Below are 12,096 nucleotides of genomic sequence, written 5' to 3' on the forward strand. Positions count from 1 at the left end.
GCAGGTCTGCTTGCTGGCAAATGGTGGGGCTGGTCTGGCTCCTTCTTCAGAGCGACGTTGGGGAAGATGGCTACAGGAGCCCCCGCCTGTCTGCACAGCATCATAGAACCATGGAACAGCCCAGGCTGGAAGGGAGCTGGAAAGATCATTGGTCCAACTTTTGTGGGAGGGAGCCTAGGTGAGATTGTAGAGCACCCTGGCAGCTTGGAAACCTCCCGTGACAGGGACTCTACCCGCACATCCCTGCGTTTCAGCCATTTTTATGTTGTGCCTTGTTTTCTCCATGTGGTCCTTTGTGAGGAGAGCCTCCACCCTCTTTGTAGCACTCTGGTATATTGAGATTAGCCTCGTGCCTCCGAGCCTTCTCTCCTCCAGGGAGATAAGATGTAACTCCTCCGGTCTTTCCTCACAGGGCAGGTTGTCCTCGCCACCCCGTGTAGTGATATCAGCAACCTGGGTGAAGGTGCTTTCAAATCCATCACCCAAGTCCTTGTGAAGATGGACAGCATGGAGCCCAGTGGCCATCTCAGGGAGACCCCCACTTTCAACAGGCTGCCACCCTGAGTTAAAAACATCGGTCAGGATCCTCTGAGCGCAGCCTTTTGGCCGATTTTCTACCCCTCTTGCAAAAAACCACCCCGCAAAATACAGTCTGTGTCTCACCACTTAGTCCAAGAGAAGGCTTCCTCATTGGTGGAAGCAGAGTGAGAAGACTTGCAATGTAGTAAGTGGCTTGCAGGACTTCCTAGCTGAATTTGTTTCTGTGGCTGCCAAACCCAGAGGGATGAACAGAGGAACCCTGCTGGAAGTAGATCAATGGAGAATGGGTATAGGATTGCTCTTGCAGTTGAGCAGCCAAATAAGAGGGAGGAAAACAATTCAGAAGACAGCCAAAATAAATATTATTTTCTTTTTCCTTTGCTGTGTGTGTGGGGAAAAAGTAAACCCTCCCCACTTGTATCAGACAAAGCATTGTTCAATCTGAAATGGTGCTTGTAAGCTGTCTGAGCTAGGAAGAAAAGCAAATGGTGTGCTGTTTACTCATTTTCAGTTATCCTGAAACACTGTAATAAAGGCACTCCTCCAAGAGGTTGGAGGAGGTTCAGTTTCCCAATTCTGCCTGGCACGATCTGAATTTGCATCTCTCAGATAGCTCATCTCCTCTGTGAGCACATACATCTGATTTAACTCAACTTGCTGTGTTTCTCACGTTCTTGTTTTCTCTTTGGTCTTTGTTTTTTAGTTTGTGTTTTCCTTTCAGTGTTTCTTATACTTGTACCTATATTTATTTTTAACAAAAAAAACAAACAAACAAAAAAAAAAAAAAACCCCTTGCAACTCTGAGAGCACACAGCCCACAGGGCTGGAGCTGTGCACACATCTCTTGTGGTTGAAACAGTCAATGAGGAACATGCAATCTGTGAACACGAAGCTCTCTTTTCTTGGCACTTTTTTCCAAATACACCACTGAAATTTCTGCTATGGACAAAAATGCTTACTTGCCAGATGACATTTCTAGTAAATTAGTTTTGTGTGATAGGGCCCTGGGATTTTAGCAGACAGTTTCACCATAACACTGCAAAAAATAACAGCCTGAGAAATCACAGAATGTACCAGATTCAGAAAACTGCATTGGAACACTGCAATAATCAGATTTTCTTTAATAATGAAATTTTCTTTCCTGCATGTTTTTAGAACTGCCTTCTGGAAATGTGGAAATGATATACTGTTAGTCCAAATTCTTATTTACTCAGCGTTCCCTGAAACAGAATGTCACCGGGCAGCAGACCCTGCTCTGCTGACTTAGTGCAGAATTTAATTATCCCGCTGTGGGGATGTTATGACCTTTTAAATATTTAAGTTGCAACATTGAGGCTTCCCCTCTCAGCTACTGTGAGCAGCCTTGGAGCAGACATTCCCTCTGTCTGTGCCTCGAGCACAGGAAAGGAGGGAAGGATTATGGAAACACACCCCAATTATGTAAGTTTGAGCAGCAGACTCAGCAGAAGGATTTCACTGTCATGTTGCTTGTCAGACTTGCTTCTTTTGTATAAAGAGAGAGAGAGAGAAGAAAGATGCTAAAGCTGCCTGAAATAGATCTTTTCATACAATTTTTTATTACCTGGAGCTGATAAACAGAATTCATGGTTTCAGTCCACTACCCTCCAATTAGAATAACAATTAGTGTTATTTGCTTACCACCACGCAGTCAAAGACAACCATATAATTGCAGAAAGAGGAGAACAATGACATGGAAAAAAAAATCCCCAAATCCGGTAGACATGTAAATCACATGATTATGCTCATAGTTTGGAAGAACATGTTGTTACTAGGACATTGTTATCTCCTCTTCCTTTGGTGCCTTGTCTTTCTTACATCCTTTACTGTAATTTAAATTGCATTCTTAGTTCACTGTGGCAAGGAATGTGTCTTACAATGCTAAAGCATTACACTTGCAGAGTTTTTGTTCCTCCTTTGGAATTTAGTCTCAGCAGTCAAAGAAAGTAGTGCACTGATCACCCTCCTGTTGGAAGGTAGGTAACACTACCTCGGTTGCAGAGGGATGGTGAAAACACCAGCATACCTGGACAAACTGATCTAGAAATTTTTACACAGTTTTAATTTTTTCTTTATTTTCTTTTCAGTTTGTCCATGCTCTCCTCTAGGCTGGACAGCACTTACTGCCACTTGCTACTTGGCATCAGACTCCAAATAACTCTGAGTTTAATTTTCTAAGTAAACTTGGTCTCGTAAGTACTTCTGGGAAAAAAAAAATCCTTTGATTGCAACTGAAAAACAAAAATTCCTTTGATTGCAACTGAAAAACATGATTTTTAAATGCTCCCATGCCAGGGGAAACCCAGCTGCAGTCAGTCCAAATACACAGTCCATAAATTCCCAAAAGCAGAACCGAGTGCCAAATAAAATTGCATTATCTGTGAAATCAGGTCGTAAGCATTCTAAATGGTCCCTGCAAAAGTACATGGCTGGAACATATCTGGCCAAAAGCCGTCTACACATCACTGCTCTGCCCCTGCAGCACGGTACAGCAGCTGCTCACCTCACATGGCAGTGCTGCACTTTCCCTGGGGCAATGAAAAATGCTCAGAGGAAAACAAGGCAGCTTTACCAGAGGAAGGAAGAGCTGAGGAGCTGCTCAGGGCACGGCCTGGGCTCCCTGGCTGAGTGGGAGGAAGGCAGAGCCTGAGCTCCTCTTTGCTACCTGGGCTCAGCCTGCTCAGTGCACCAAGGGAGGCTGAGGCCCCACGAGAAAATGAATCAATGGCTGTAAAATGAAAGCCCTTATCACAACAAGGGAGGCACGAGGGGACAAAATCCGTCTGCTTTTGCAACTTTCATCTTGGCATTTTCCATTATGTATATTTTTTGACTTTGCATGCTGTGTTCTTTTTCTTTGTTATATACAGGGTGTGTGATTAACCTCTGTTAAAAGGATAAAAGGGAAACCCCGAGGGGTTATCCCGTGGGATTTTTCAGATGTGAATGCAGCAGAGATACAGCAGATAAGAGCCACTACACTTGTTTGCACTAGTGCAGCCACAGCAGAGATAAAAGTCCCAGTGTCACAGCTTTTACCCAGGCATGGGCCCCTCGTTGGTTGGTGGTTGTTTTTTTACCTTTATGGTTTCTCTGGTTACCGGCATTCCTGCTTGGATGGACAGTGTAACCACTCCACCACTCCTAGTCAGTACATCCTCTCTCTGGTTCATACCACTTTTCTCTGCATATACACTAGACACCGTTTGTTGCTCAAGACACTGTAATAGCACTTTCACTTCCCCATCCAGGGATGGCTTTGCTTCTTTGGAGCTGTAGAATAAAATTACTGCAGTTGTGACATGCCTTCCTTTTGCTGGCAGGTTGCTGAATTGTCGGCATCTTTGGAAGAGTTGGATGCCTCCGGTGACATATGGATGTGCTGCACGCGTTGCCTGTGCCCTGTGCAAGGTCAAGTGCTTGAAAAGAAGCCCAGACAGCTTCCTGGCTCAGGAAATGTGGACACAGAGTGAGCAGGACATTGGGGTGATGGAGAGCAAAGAGGACTGACCCACGTGGCATGCAGGGGTAAGAGGCCCTGGCTACCTGTCAGTGTAATGCTCTCAGGACTGCTCACACAAAATAACCTCGGGGCAGCTTGTCTTGCTGAGGAAGCCAAAAGCCTCCCTGTCCCATGGACACAAAGCATGCCCTTAGCCAGCTCTGACCTTTGCTTACACCCTGAACTGCCATCTGTGGGGACAGTTGTATCCAGACACTCAGACTGTCCTCCTTATCTTAAAATAGCTGCTCCATTTTAAAGAGATTTTGGAAGCATTTTTTTGTTCCTGAGTGTTGCATCCCCAGAGGAGGAAGGGGTAACAGTTCTGTACTTACATTAGGCAATAGCTCCTAAAAATTATCAGTGCTCAATTAGTGAAGCAGGGGTTGCTTCTCAGAATCACCATTTGGTAAGCACCTGTGAAGAGCTACCAGAAAGGATATGATTGACTAAAACAGTAAATTAATTGATGTCTGGTGGTGTGTATTTTGCTCTTTGATGGTGAAAATTTAACTGAAGCATAAAGCTCAGTCTCAAAGCAAGAGAATTTCTGGGAGCCAGGTGCTTTCCTATGAGTTTTTCCTATTTCTAATCTTGATTTCCTTTGTCTCTTTCCATTCAGGATGAAGCAGCAGCACTGGGCTACTTTGCTTGCTGTGGCAGGAATGCAAACTGGTGATGGATTTTGATCTGACTGGTACACTAGGATGTCTACAGGGTGGGGCTGGGTACAGTACAGAGGTTTCCCCACTTTTGTGCTGGCTGGAGATGCACCACCCCAGAGCACAACCTTGTCTTTGCTGGGGTTCCCAGAGTGGTTTAATGCACATTACACAGCATGAATACTTTGTAAGACCAAAGCAGCTCTGCTTACTGATGTCCTTGTGCTTGATGTGCTACATGAGGATTGGTTCTATTGATTAACACTAAAATGTTGTCTCTGCCTATTTTGCCTATTCCAAAGAAGGTTCTGCTGGCTAAAGCCAAACAAAACATTTTGTACCATTCCACCCAGCTAGCTGCAATAGCTGCAATAGCCTTGTGATTTCCCTATGGCATTACTTTTGCCACCTTCCTGAGCCTGACACTAAGCACAAGGATTTTGACTGTAACAAGAGGGGTCAGTTCACCAAATATTGTTGAAGAAAAGAAGAAAAGAAAAGAAAGGAAAAGAAAGGAAAGGAAAGGAAAGGAAAGGAAAGGAAAGGAAAGGAAAGGAAAGGAAAGGAAAGGAAAGGAAAGGAAAGGAAAGGAAAGGAAAGGAAAGGAAAGGAAAGGAAAGGAAAAGAAAAGAAAAGAAAAGAAAAGAAAAGAAAAGAAAAGAAAAGAAAAGAAAAGAAAAGAAAAGAAAAGAAAAGAAAAGAAAAGGAAAGGAAAGAAAGGAAAGGAAAGGAAAGGGAAGAAAATAAAAGAAAAAAAGAGAGAAAAGAGAAAATATAATTCCCACTCTTGCTTTGTCCTAACTGACAGTGTCTAAACCTGTGACAATGACGTGGCTGCTGCTGGCAGCCACAGCTGACAACGCTCTGGTGGGGGTGGAGGATCAGGCTCAGTGAATTCATGGTAGGTATCTCTGTGCATTCAGCTTTCTCTTGTGCAACTTCAACAAAATTCACCCCCTGAGCTTTGCAGGACTACTCATTCAGCAGGCACACCCTCCCTGCCTGAGGAAGTGCTGCTCATACAAATAAGGGCTGTGGAGCATCTTTGCTGCCCCTTCAGAGCTCCAGTGACTTGGCTAGGAAGTTGCACTTGAAGGATGTCCCTAAGGTGCCATTGACACACTTTCTTGGGTGACACTTCAGCTTTTCACACTCCAGGAGCATTCATGCGTTGTCCAGCTGTTGCCACACGTTTAGACAGGCTACCTGCCATATGGTGATGTAAGATAAGTCATTTTAATGATACATAGGAGAGCAAACTTTTGACATTTTTTTATTTTTTCTTCTTATGATGTCTTTTCTGGAGAAGAGTTGCTGCTGAGAAGAAATCATTATTATGCCAGCAAGAATACTTGTCTAGGACAAACAGTTTCTCCAGTAGAGAAAAGTTTAAGCAGCCTCTGTGAATTTTTAACGTAGCTACAGCTTTTACTCTTAATATAACAAGGCTTCCTGAAGTGCATGTTCTAAGTCACTAGCAGCTCATTGCAAATGCCAAATATCAAATAATTAATAACAAAATTGACTCCCAAATTAAAGAAAAATGTAATGGTCCAGAAATACTCTCATTAATCATTCTGTAGACCAGTAGAAATCAAGAGTCATTAATTAACCCCATCCTGTTCCTCCCCTAAGCCACGGCTTAAAAATCAGGAGTCATATTTTTGTGGTTAAATCAGTCTGAACTATTTTGTTCACTTTGTGGTAACTTGAATCTGTATCTCATAGTTGGATCATGTTTTCAGTTATGATTTGAAGTTCCCACAACAGCTGCAGATTTCCTGTTTAAGGAAAGACAAGATTCTCCCACACCTGACCCACTGTGGGCAAAGGAATTAATTTTGTTACTTTGCTAAAAGTGCAGGTGTTGGCCACTGTGAATACAGGTGGTATGTTTCAAAGACAGACAGTAATCTACAGAAACAAGTAATACACTGGACTGATTGTGAAATTTTATCTCCACATGCTTTTGAGTTACTTTTTTGTTTCCTAAAGCATTTTGCCAGATAAATACTCTCTTTTCCCCCTTTGCATTTCAAATTTTGCATCTTAAATATTGTTTCTACTGCTGTGCTTCAGGGACAATTTAAAGTCCTTGTACGCCACAGTCCACCAGGACTAAAGATGAAGGTAAAATTTCTGATATAAAAGCAGAAAACAGCCCGAAAGGTTCATAAAAAGGCCATAGAAAACCCGACTTTAGTTGCAGCAGTACTGTTGAATTCAAGCCTCAAACAGAAGAAACAGGTGGGCATGGCAAAGGGTCCTTTATCCAGCATTACCTGGGGGGAGTGAGGATGCTCACGTAGCTCCCTGCTGCTTGAGCTCTTTTGGTACAGCACTGTGCTTCAGCTGCAGAGCTGTGCAGGCACAAAACCTGTGTGTATGCTATGCCTAAATTGGGGAGGGGGTGGGGGGTAGATCTGCACATCTACATGTGGGAAGCAAGTTCTTATCACCTGCTGCCTGCAAGCCAAGCACATCCCCCTCACACATGAAGGCCCAATTCTGCCCTGTGGTTTCCCCAGAAACCCCCCTCCCTGCATCTCTGTGTAGCTGTTGCTCAAACAGGAACTGTTTTGCCTTTGCAGCCTTTAGCAGATGATGCTTTAATCTCCCTTTGGCATCTCCCTGCCAGTTGCCAATGCAGCCATGTGCACATGAGAGCAAATTTTCTAGGACAGCACTGTGAGGTAAAATGCTTTCCTTATTTGTTTTCTCTCTGCTTTCATCCTAGCTCCTCCTGCTCCCTTCTCTGGCCCCTTTTTATCTCCTCCCCACCTTTTGCTGTTTTGCTGGACTCTGACTGCAAAAGCAAACTGGTACTTGTTGCTGGTGCTGGGACCCTCATATAGGTCAACCCCTGTGAGCCAAGAGTCTGAGCTGCAGTCAACCTGCCGCTGCTTCATGATGCAGGAGGGTAATCGGGCTTGCCACTTCTTGTGCTACTTGCACCCGCCTCTCTTCTGCTTCCGTGGCAGATCCAGAAGGGCCATGCTGTTCCAGCCCACCTGGCTGCAAGCTGCACAGAAATCCCTGGTTTGTCAGTCCAGGAGCCCAAAGCAACTGAAAGACCTTCCGAGAGCCACGAGCTTGTCCTGCTGCTGGGAAATGCTTCTGTGTCCTTTCAAGCAGACATCCAGAGCTGCAGTTTAAAATGTCACTCAGAAATGTTCTGTGCCTGCAGATGGAAGGGGGGAGGTGGCATCTGCCAGCTGTTGGGTTGTTCTGAAAGGCTGTTTTGTTCACTGTAAGACCCCCCTTGCCCTCTCCAGAGATGCAGGTCCATAGAGGAGTTACCTCACCAAAGATAACGTTGAATGATGCAGAGCTGCCTTCCTTGTCATGTTTCTGCTTGGCTTGCTTAGGTATTTTTGAAATTCCTCTGAGCCCCCCACCCAGTGTTTTGTAGCACTGCTGCCTTAGCACTGAAAATCAGTCTCAGCATGAGCCTCAGTCCCTCTCCTATCAGCTTTCAGTAACAATAAATGGAAAGCAAATCCAAATCTTCACCCCATCGGAAACTGCAGCTGCAAAGCTGTCCTATTGTTTCATAAGCTACTTTTATTTTTGAGCCTTCAGACCTGTGGCACATCCTCTGCAAAGGTTAAATTCAAAATTTGCTGCACAAGCTAGGGAGGAAAGTCTGTCTCTCAGCACACTTAATAGTCCCCAACCCCCTCCAAAACAAAATGGAAGTGTCTCTGGTTCAAGGCAGCCTACACGGCAGCGAGCTGCAGGAGCTGTAAGCTATTATTTTAGTTCCCAAGAAAAGTAATTACTATAGCAACCAACACATCCGAATGGCTCTTTGGCTGCTGCCGAGACACAAACAACTTGCACACAAAGGCACATCAGAAACATGCTGTGTAAAATGTTCTCGGGAAGCTCTGTGTTTTCCAGAGCTCTATAAAATGTGCGTAACAGGCTTCTGAGAAATGACTGCCAGAATAACAGCAAGCAATTGTGCCATGCCACGATCCCAAAATAACCTAATCAATGGCTCGGTATATTTGCCCCTGAAGAGATGAAGGAAAAAAAAAAGCAGAGGCTCCATTTTAAGCCTATGTGCCGGGAAGTTCCCAGCAGAGCTGAAGATACATTCAACAAGCAGACAATAAAATGGTGGGGGAATGTCTCCGCTTTTGTTCTGCCCGCTGATTCCAACTCCCTGCAGGCTTCACGAGCCAGCTCATCCCGCCAGGCTTATACAGAGAGTGTTGGGAAAAGGGATTTAATTACAGCCTTGTAATGCTGGAGGGTGTAAGAAGCAATGTCTGTGCTCTTTTCTGTGTCTGTGCAGCAACCAGCCTCCACAGATCACATCTCCAGCTGCAGTGCTGGGCACATCACTGCTGCTCTTAACTGAACGAGGAAGTTTCTTGAGCAACAGCAAGCTGTAAGCATTGGCCATGGCTTAAGTGTTACAGCGTTTGGAGTGTCTCTGTCACATTCAAATCAAAATGCCACTGGTGTGTAACAGCTTGAGAGCTCCTGGCCTCTGCCTGCAAAGCTGCAACACTTGGTGGTGCCGAGACAAACACCCTGCGTTCCCCCAAAACAAGAGATCTGGTCCAAGCAACCTGGTCCAGGAGTATTGTCCAAAGTTTCCTCACAGGACACACACCAGGTCACCTGTCTCAAGGATGGTGAGCAGCTTTAACTTCACTCTCCTGTTCCATTGCAGAAGGCAGCTGTGATGAAAATGGAGTTTATGGGTAACTCAGAACAGAGCTGGATCCTGTAAGTGAGCACAACACATCAGAAATTTGAATTGCCCTTTAAAATTATTTTCTTAACCAGTTGAGTCCTCAAGTCTTGCTCTGTGTCCAGAATAAACTGCAACTCACAGCTGGATTTAGCATAAAGACAAAATGAAGGAAGGAAATGTAGTGATGTAATTTATTACAGAACTGCCTGATGACCAAAAAAAAAAAAAGGATCTTCTCATAGAGCCAGAGTTTTGGTTGACTGTAGCCTTTTAAGCAAAGTTACTTTATTTTGGATTAAAGAAAAGCATGGGGGAAAAAAGCAAAGTATTTTGAAAAATATATTGAAAAAAGTAAAGTATTCCTACAAAAATAGCATAAACATGTATAATATCCAATGCTTCACTTCTGTTGTGCAAAATGGTAGCTGCCCCACAGGCTTCTGATCCCAGGGAAATAAATTCTCCTCTGTAATTTTTCTCATAACAATTATGTGATAGGAGTTGATGATGTGTTAAATGGCTCCCCTAAACAAACAAACAAAAACAAACAAACAAACAAACAAAACCCCAAAACAAACAACAACAACTAATTTATTTTTCACAGTGTACCTTTTTACCAGCTTTGTGGTGGGGGAAAGACAGGACCACTCAGAGGCTGACTTTCCAGTTTGCCTTTTGTACTAAACAGAAATGTCTTGCCTGGTGTCGAGGAGCTGGGACCAGTGGGACCAGGCACATAACCTGCCTTCATATCTCACACTTTTTCTATACCTGTTGTGATAGAGCAGATAAATCCGTGCTCCTCAGCAGCATTTTGCATTTTGGCTTGTGAAAGGCTGCTGCATTTTCCAAATGTGAGAGAGGGCAGATAAGGACTAGAGAGCTGGTGAGCTCTGCCCGGCTGCTCCTGCAGAGCTGCAAGGCGGAGAAGTGAAACCAAAGTCTCAGAGACAATAGTGAGCTCTTCTGAGCTGTGGAAGTGCCCTGCTCCCAATGCCAGGTGAGTTCAGGCCCAGTACTGCAGTTTTCTTCTGGAAAGAAAGAGGAGAAAATGAAAGAAGCTTGCATTTGACCATCAGTCTAAGCAAAACTCAGCGCCACAGTGAACAAGGCCCCAAAACTCCACTTTCTTAAAAACAGGAATGACTAAAAAGAAAATCCATTGTGGTGAGATGTTGAACAGGACTTGCTTGTATCCTGCCCTCCCCCTTGTTCACCTCCCCCATTCACCAACGCAGGATGCATTCAAAGGTGAGCCGTGAGTAATCCTCAAAGTCATGAAGCAGGATTCTTGGAATACCTTGCTCAGACCCTGAAGCTGACATTGCTCCTTACTGTTCCCTGCAGGATTCAGGCTTGTGCAAGCTGGTTTCTTCTCTAGTTTATCTGCCAGCTTGAAAATCGTGTGGCTGGTTCACGAACAGATTTGTCTCTGGTGTTGCTTTACAAGCATACAGCCTTAGATGGCCACTGGGGCTCGAGTGCTCTTGCATCTGTGAAGGGAGGTGAGAAAATCAGTGTTCATGACTGTTACATCAGACAGAGAGTTGGATCTGGACCTTTTCTGGTGTGAGAGAAGTAAATCAAAATGGCAACTCCTCTTGTGTTAAAAACCCCACAGCTTAATGAAATCTTGTCTTTGCAGAGCAGAAATGCTTCCTGTGTCTGGAGAAGTACCTGAAGAGAGAGGTGTTGAGGGAGCTGAAGTGCTAAGGAGCGAACTTCTGGGAATGCTCTGCACATGAAAACACTCCATGAATCAGTTATAAATGAGACTGACCTCTCATCCATCCATCCATCCATCCATCCATCCATCCATCCATCCATCCATCCCCTTCCTTATTCCAAAAATTGGGCTGCTCCCTATCCTGTCTCACACGGGAGGTGATACTGATGAGCAGAAAAAAGGTATGTTTGCTTCAAATGTTGTTTTTGTATAGAGAGCACGGGTTGTGAAGGTGCAGAAGGAAGCACAGGAACTGCCATTGCTAACAAAGAAATGCAGATTTCCAAACCATCTCTGCCCAGCCCCAGGTGGGAGGTTTGGTTTCTGTGTTCACCTGGAATTTGTAGTTGGTCTTGTCAAAAGATGATGGCTGTGTTGGAAATTAATATTTAGCAGCCTCTGGTTGACCAATTCAGGTTTTTTGATGGGAGCCACTGGTTCTTTGAACAAATTTTGAAAACGGGCCCTCATAGAAATACAAATTGTAGTGAGGTGCACTAGAGAGGTCAAAAATGTGCACATACATTACTTAAATATTGCCGGGGTTTTCCCCGCAGACTGAAAATACCTGCAAAGACAGGCAGAAATCGGTATTTCGGAAGTTGATGATTTTTAATGGAGTCTGTGTCAGAGCCACAGCTTTGATAGTAACAGCACCCCGGCCAGCAAATGCTCGGAGCCCGATTTACAGCACCATCAGCAGGCGCTGCCTTGTGCCGCTTGTGGAGGGGCTAAGGCAGGGCACAAGGGGAGCAAACAGCATTTTGTCATGCCACGCTTTGCACGGCCCGTGAAACTCGTGTCGGTGTGATGGAAGTGGGCGAGAGGAGCTGCTGGAGGCGATGCTTCGGCCCCCGAACTGCCGGGCAGCGCAGCCGCCACCTCGCTCCCTGCCCTGGGCATCCTTCCCGCTGCCCCCGGCCGCCTCCCGGAGCCT

General features: G+C 44.9%; 3 long non-coding RNA genes across 7 annotated transcripts; 2 read left to right on the plus strand and 1 right to left on the minus strand.

Annotated features, from left to right (window-relative positions):
* The first annotated feature begins 265 nt into the window (after positions 1 to 265).
* On the plus strand, positions 266 to 5,107 carry LOC137471861 (uncharacterized). Of its 2 annotated transcripts, none has more exons than XR_010997901.1 (4): positions 266 to 724; positions 3,429 to 3,601; positions 3,882 to 4,086; positions 4,683 to 5,107. It is a non-coding gene; the product is annotated as an uncharacterized lncRNA (long non-coding RNA). The 2 variants fall into 2 exon arrangements; XR_010997900.1 differs by lacking the exon at positions 266 to 724 and adding an exon at positions 1,772 to 1,806.
* A 920-nt stretch (positions 5,108 to 6,027) lies between these two features.
* LOC137471862 (uncharacterized) lies at positions 6,028 to 11,657 on the plus strand. 4 transcript variants are annotated; one of them, XR_010997903.1, is made up of 3 exons: positions 6,028 to 6,969; positions 7,314 to 7,415; positions 9,341 to 9,747. It is a non-coding gene; the product is annotated as an uncharacterized lncRNA (long non-coding RNA). The 4 variants fall into 4 exon arrangements; XR_010997905.1 differs by having other exon boundaries at positions 9,410 to 9,747; XR_010997904.1 differs by lacking the exon at positions 9,341 to 9,747 and adding an exon at positions 7,704 to 8,052.
* On the minus strand, positions 10,008 to 11,087 carry LOC137471863 (uncharacterized). The gene is made up of 2 exons (XR_010997906.1): positions 10,734 to 11,087; positions 10,008 to 10,464 (listed from the first exon to the last, which is right to left on the minus strand). It is a non-coding gene; the product is annotated as an uncharacterized lncRNA (long non-coding RNA).
* Positions 11,658 to 12,096: the final 439 nt, after the last annotated feature.

The sequence above is a fragment of the Anomalospiza imberbis genome, chromosome 3, assembly GCF_031753505.1.
Source record: "Anomalospiza imberbis isolate Cuckoo-Finch-1a 21T00152 chromosome 3, ASM3175350v1, whole genome shotgun sequence".
NCBI lineage: Eukaryota > Metazoa > Chordata > Aves > Passeriformes > Viduidae > Anomalospiza > Anomalospiza imberbis.